Source organism: Convolutriloba macropyga, chromosome 14 (genome assembly GCF_964194025.1).
Source record: "Convolutriloba macropyga chromosome 14, txConMacr16.3, whole genome shotgun sequence".
Classification (NCBI taxonomy): Eukaryota; Metazoa; Xenacoelomorpha; order Acoela; family Convolutidae; genus Convolutriloba; species Convolutriloba macropyga.
In genome coordinates, this window is record NC_134481.1 from 2,009,479 (window position 1) to 2,015,518 (window position 6,040).

Sequence of the window (6,040 nt, forward strand, 5' to 3'; positions counted from 1 at the left end):
TAACAGTGTAAAATGAGCAAGTTTTCAAAAAAGATAGAAAACATACGAAAAATATGACAGATGACTTCTGATTTTGGACTCCCAAATTAAAGGAATCAAAGAATATTTGTTAAACTGATGAAATGGAGGATCATAGCAGAGTGTGATCCACAAAAAATCTTATCAAGCTCAAGAGAAAAAAACCACACCTTATGAAGATAAATAGTGCCTAATTGTTAAGTATGAAGAGCTTAAGGAAATTCGAAAAATCAGTTTTTTCTGTTTTTCGTATACTAGGCTCCCGGCACAATCACCTCAATCGTTATCAAAAAACGCTTCCGACAAAACACACCTAACCGTTATTTAATTAACGTTTAATGGCTTTGACTTATGATGATTGACAAAAATAACAAATTTTTTCTGTCGCTAAGCAGTTTTTGGACTGCGGTCCTATATTTTTTGGCCGAGGGAAAATTTCTGCTTATCGTAGCCATACAATTGTCATCATTTTGTTATTGTGCTAAACACAAGAGGGAAATGATCTCGTCACTCCCACAGACCTGCAAGTTTTCATGCACTTCGAGCGCGTTCATTTGGAGGAGCTAACGGCACGAAAAGTGACAACAGGTGCAAAGTGAGTTTGGTAAATCCAGAAGAATAGAAAAGACAAAGAAGATGAGCCTATTAACATATACGCTAATTCCCTTCAATCACATGCAGAGGTTCTGTCTAATGACGACTTCTCAACGAGGGTTGAGAGGATGCTCGCTGTTCTATTCAATCTTGCCTCTTCTGGAAATGAATGGGAGCTAGAGCTAAAAATTTGAGTTGCTGTCAACTCTTCCAAGTATAGACCTGCAACGAGAACATCGTCTTGCAATTTATTACAGAAACTAAATAATTGTTAAACCAAAGGATAATAATGAGAAAAAAATATATTTCCTTAAATTTACGTTGCTGCTTTGTTCTTTAAAAACAATAACTCTTGTGGTAACGAAGACTAAAACGACCAAGTTAGACTGACCGCAACAAACTTGAACAGAAAACTGATTTAACTACAATCAACTGCTTGGTTTTAAGTGCTCAAGGGTTTCAGTTCTATTGAAAAGTTTGAAGTGTTGAATGATGCCAAAGTCAACTTGTTCATCTTCCAAAACTGAGATTTTAATTCCTTTATTTCTTTTTATGAGAGCAATACGAATCAATATTTTCTGACTAGACATTTTTGAGATCTGCATTGTTACATAAAGATCATTAAAAGCAGATATTTTTATCGTTTAAGCTAAACGAACTGTTTAAGAACTTTAAACTGTTTCTAATTGTCTCATAACAAATATGCTTACGCAGATGGTCACATAAAAAGTGTGGTGAAAAAACAACCGCTATTGTCCAAATGTCAGAGAGCGACCTTTTGCTCAGCTACCTGGCTTCTGTTCCTCATTACCTTTTTGGTTTTCGATTCCTTCCTCAAACCTTTGGCATCCTGTTCGACAAGCAAAGAAAGAGCATCATCACAACCAATTGAAACTACCAAACCAAGTGAATTTTCACTGCAAGTCATTTAGCAAGGTAACCTTGAGCCCATGTTCACATGTTTACGCATTCGGACAACCCAGAAAGGTTCACGCACTTTTTCCTTCAATTGATTCGCGTACATGAATTGAAACGAAAACACCCTTTCTTCCACGTTGACTAATGAGCTCTGCACAAAACTGACATCGAAGAGTGTTGGATTTGTTAAACATATTATCTTGAAGCACGTGAAAGAGATATGGACCCCTGTCATTGCAGTGGTTGCTTTCCAAGTTGGGCTCACCCTATGAAAAGTTGAAAAGTTGCAATAAAAGCTCGTGTCTGTTACGAGCACAGGCATTTCGTTGAGTCGTACGAAGTTATCAACCAAATCCTGGAAAAACTGGTTGACTTTCTGCGAGAATGGCAATTCTGAATAATGAAACCAAGGGTTCCTGATTTTCCTACCACAGAGATATAACTAATCAAACAAAAAACTTTTTATCCCTATACTGGTGATCGAACAAATTTTGAATTCGGAGAAATGCCGGCCCAAATTGATTAGATCAACTATCTTGAGAATTGAACATTTGCAATCAGTGAATTCAAAAAAATGGTTGAATCAAAAGACAACGCTTGAAAATGGCCACTACACGAAAGCTTGAGAGAGTCAAAACAAAATTCAAATTTAAATTTGAACGCTTCAAAACTTTTATGGGAGGATATTGCCACTATTTGGTCTAAGCCGAAGGTTTTGTGTGGAATACTACAAAGAAAGTAGGGGCCATCGTCCTTAATTTTTCCAAAATCCGTATGGTTCGTTTTCATTATGGTTCGTATGGTTCGTTTTCATTATCTAGTTATGTGGCCTAATTCGGAATGCGAAGTGATGCCTTCAGACAGCAACAGCCCACTTTCTTGAAACGGTAGATCTATACGATAAAAGATAGAACAAATGATGAAATGATGAACAGAAGAAAATGTTTGATTTCTCCAGCTAGCCTTCAAGGTAGAAGCTACAAAGCGACGTCAGAAAGTGCCAGATCCAATTGTTCAAGGACGAATTCAGAGATAACTGCATCGCAGAATTCGTATGTGTCAAAGCAAAGATGTATTAGATTAGAATTAAGGATATTTAAAAAAATGCCCAATTTGTTAGACAGAAAAAATAGTACGCTTCGCAAAAATCTCAGCAGAAATAAAACTTCATATGTAGAGCATGTTTACCTTCTTAAGGTTACCGAAAGTTGACTTGCAAAGAAGTTACCAGAACACCGCCAAAGTTTTCACGCATCAGTAGTATCAAGCAACAAAAACTTCAATGCCACTAATATTTCTCAATACAAGGGTAGCGTCTGAAAACCATCTATTAAAAACAATAACAGACAACAAAATATTGCTGCCAGCGTTTGATAACAAAAGATACACTTGTGAGGATGGGGTAAAAACTCCTGCCGTTCTAACATTAATTGAGTTGTCATAACGATATTGATAACGAACCATCTGATTTGGATTTGCTGGAATGGTTTGATACCACTCAGAGCGAAATAAGTTGGGACTATGATGATAACAATAACATTTTGATTATGCTTTATCAAGAAAAAGATATTGAAGTGGGTAAGGATTTTCCAAGTCTTTTACCACCCTCTTGGAAAGAACAAAAGCCTTGCAGCAAAAACTCCTCGAGAAGGCCAGTGTTTTTGCCGCCATGTTCTTTATTCATCGAAGCCAAAAAATCAAATTTTAGGACAGTGTCGATGACGAGATTGTTGACTGTGGTAGAGCAAGCAGTTTACAAGAGGAAAAAACCTGATTTTTCCATGGCGTTTAAAAACCAGTGAAAGTAGCGGCAAGCAGTTACTTGCACAACTCGGTATATAGTTCTTGTCCCTGAAACAGTGCACTGATTTCCAATTGAACAACTCTATTCAGACAGTGGTTTTATAGACTCAATCTATATAGCCTAGTTCTCCCGATTTAATTGGTTTGGTTTTATTTATATGCATAGTTCCACAAAAAAAAACGAACAAGTTAGGGGAAAGTAATGTTCATTTAGACGGCTAGGCTCATATTTACAATTTACCATTCATATGCGTAAAAAAATCTATACCGTTTTATACCCATGCAATTAAGTACAGTATTATGCGCGTGTTACTGTAAACAAATTGCTCACGTAAACTATTTCCTACTATCCCCATTGACAAATTAAAGAATGTTTTCCTCATAGGATTTATACTCTATTATCACTATGGCATGATAATTTTCTTTTTCCTAATGCGCTGTATATTTACTATTAGCCGTTCTGTTTTCAAAAACAAAGAATCTTCAACCGATGATGTTCCTTATTTCCCATAAAAATAACGTATCATGCCTCTTTATCGTACAAAGAAAAATTCAAAAACAGCAAACTTTAACTTTTCAGAATCAACAAATTCTTTGTTGAAATTGTTCTTGAAAAATTAGAAGACAATATAGGCTAAGCGTTTTCAATTGAAATAACGATTTTCCAGGGCACATCTTTAGTTCCATTGTATGTTCTTGTTCTACGTTAATTGACCTTTCCTCCGTTTTTCTGTGCACTAGCTTTCTATTAATTCAATACAAAATGCAACTTTTTAAATGGTTATTTTCAAACGCGTATATCTGTTCGACGATGAAGGCTGATAAAAAGGGTTCCCTAGATATCAGCAGCAGACCAACAAAAAGACTCGAAAATCGTTTTCAACAATTCTTTTGAAAACAATCACAAGTCTACCAAAGTAATAAAGATTCAAATTATTGTATCCGAAAACTATATGAAAAATAAACAACGTTTTGAGAGAAATCACAAATCAAGTTTCTCATTATATGGTGACCGAAAGCATAACTTTTTGAAAATATGTTGTCAGTTTTTAAAGAATTGGACTGTCATATATCTTTTTCAGTCGATTTTTTAATTCAAAATTCTGCTATAAAATTACAACCCATAGACCAAAAGAGTAAATTGTTTATCAAAATCTGCTATTTCAAAAATTGCGATGGAAGTGCGACCACTGTCAAAATTTTACCCTCCAAGCACAAGTTCATCTAGAAAAAAAAATAATTACAAAACTTGAGGAAGAGCTTAAAATCAATAAACTTGAACAGAAACTTAACCATTCACTTCTACTGCGTACAAATCTTTATTGCGTTTTACAAATTTATTTAGAAAAGTTTTAGTTCACCACTTACCAATGCAATTTGCCTCAAATATCGAAAGTTAAGGAACAAAAACCTACCATGAGAAATATAACTTGATTTTTGTTTTTAATTGCCCATTTATTTGCTTCTTTATTTGAAGCCAATTGTGAAAGCAACTGAACCTAACAACAAAAATTTTTCAACTGATTTTTTCTGCTGTTTGTTTGAGATATATTTTGCTGAACATCATACTGGGCTGCAAAAAAATTTGGACGAGAATTTTTCTTGAGGATTTTCATCATCTGAACAAAGGGTTAGCAAAACCATTTCTAAAAATGACAATTGTAAGCGTGTAAGAGTATTTGTCAATGAGAGTAAATTTAGTTAGGTTTTGTCAAGTTTGGAAATATCATATTACGGCTCAGAAGCTCAATCAAGTCTCTGAATCTGTCTCAAGTAATTTTTATCTTATTTCAACAAAAGCATTGAATGTCCAAAATTCGGGACGGTGGTTACGTTATTCATCAAAAATGTGAAAAATTGTATTGTTTTTGCTATGTTTGTCCACGAACGACGAATAACTATTTCAACGTGAATAATAACAACTTCATATGAGAATATGTGACAAAAATAGTTAATGTTGGCCACGAAAGGCTAAAATGGATTGAATATTAGCAAATAAGACTTTTGCGATATAAAATATCTTCTCATCTCGTGTCAAGTGTGCTTTCTCGCACTAATGGGAATTTCCCTAGTCCTCAGAAGAGAAATTTCTTTCTCCAACGTGTGAAATTATAGGTGAACTTGGTTATCAGAGCAAAAGTTAGTTTTGGAAAGTTTTGTAATTTGTTTTGTTTACTAAACCACTCGCCAGTAAAAAGCTAAGAAAAAAAACTGAAACGAATTTTTGAACAATTATTTCAATGCCGAAAGAAGAGTTCAATAATTACAACCACTCTAGTCTAATGCAAACAGTGCTTATTTTGATAGATACAAGATCTGATTTCAAATGCATTTTTACAAGAAATTTTTGCAAAATATTTTATTCAGACAACTCATATGAACGTAGAGAAATGAAAAATTAGCAAGAGTCAATTGCAAAATAGTGATTAGAAATTAAAAAGGGAATCATAATTCCATTTTTTTTCGCAGTGCAGTGCATAGCGCAATTTGTAAATAAAAAAATTGCAAATGATTTATTTGCCGCAAAGTTTCGCTGGTAAGGGCAATTAAGTTGCTTCTCTATATCTTTACTGGCTCTGCAGTGGAATGTTGAACCAGATACTTGTACTCCTCTATATAATCGTTAAATATTCTGTTAAATAACAACTCTTTCATTCTAAAAAATATCATCCAAAATATCATCCAAAGTAAATTCATCCAGAGTAAA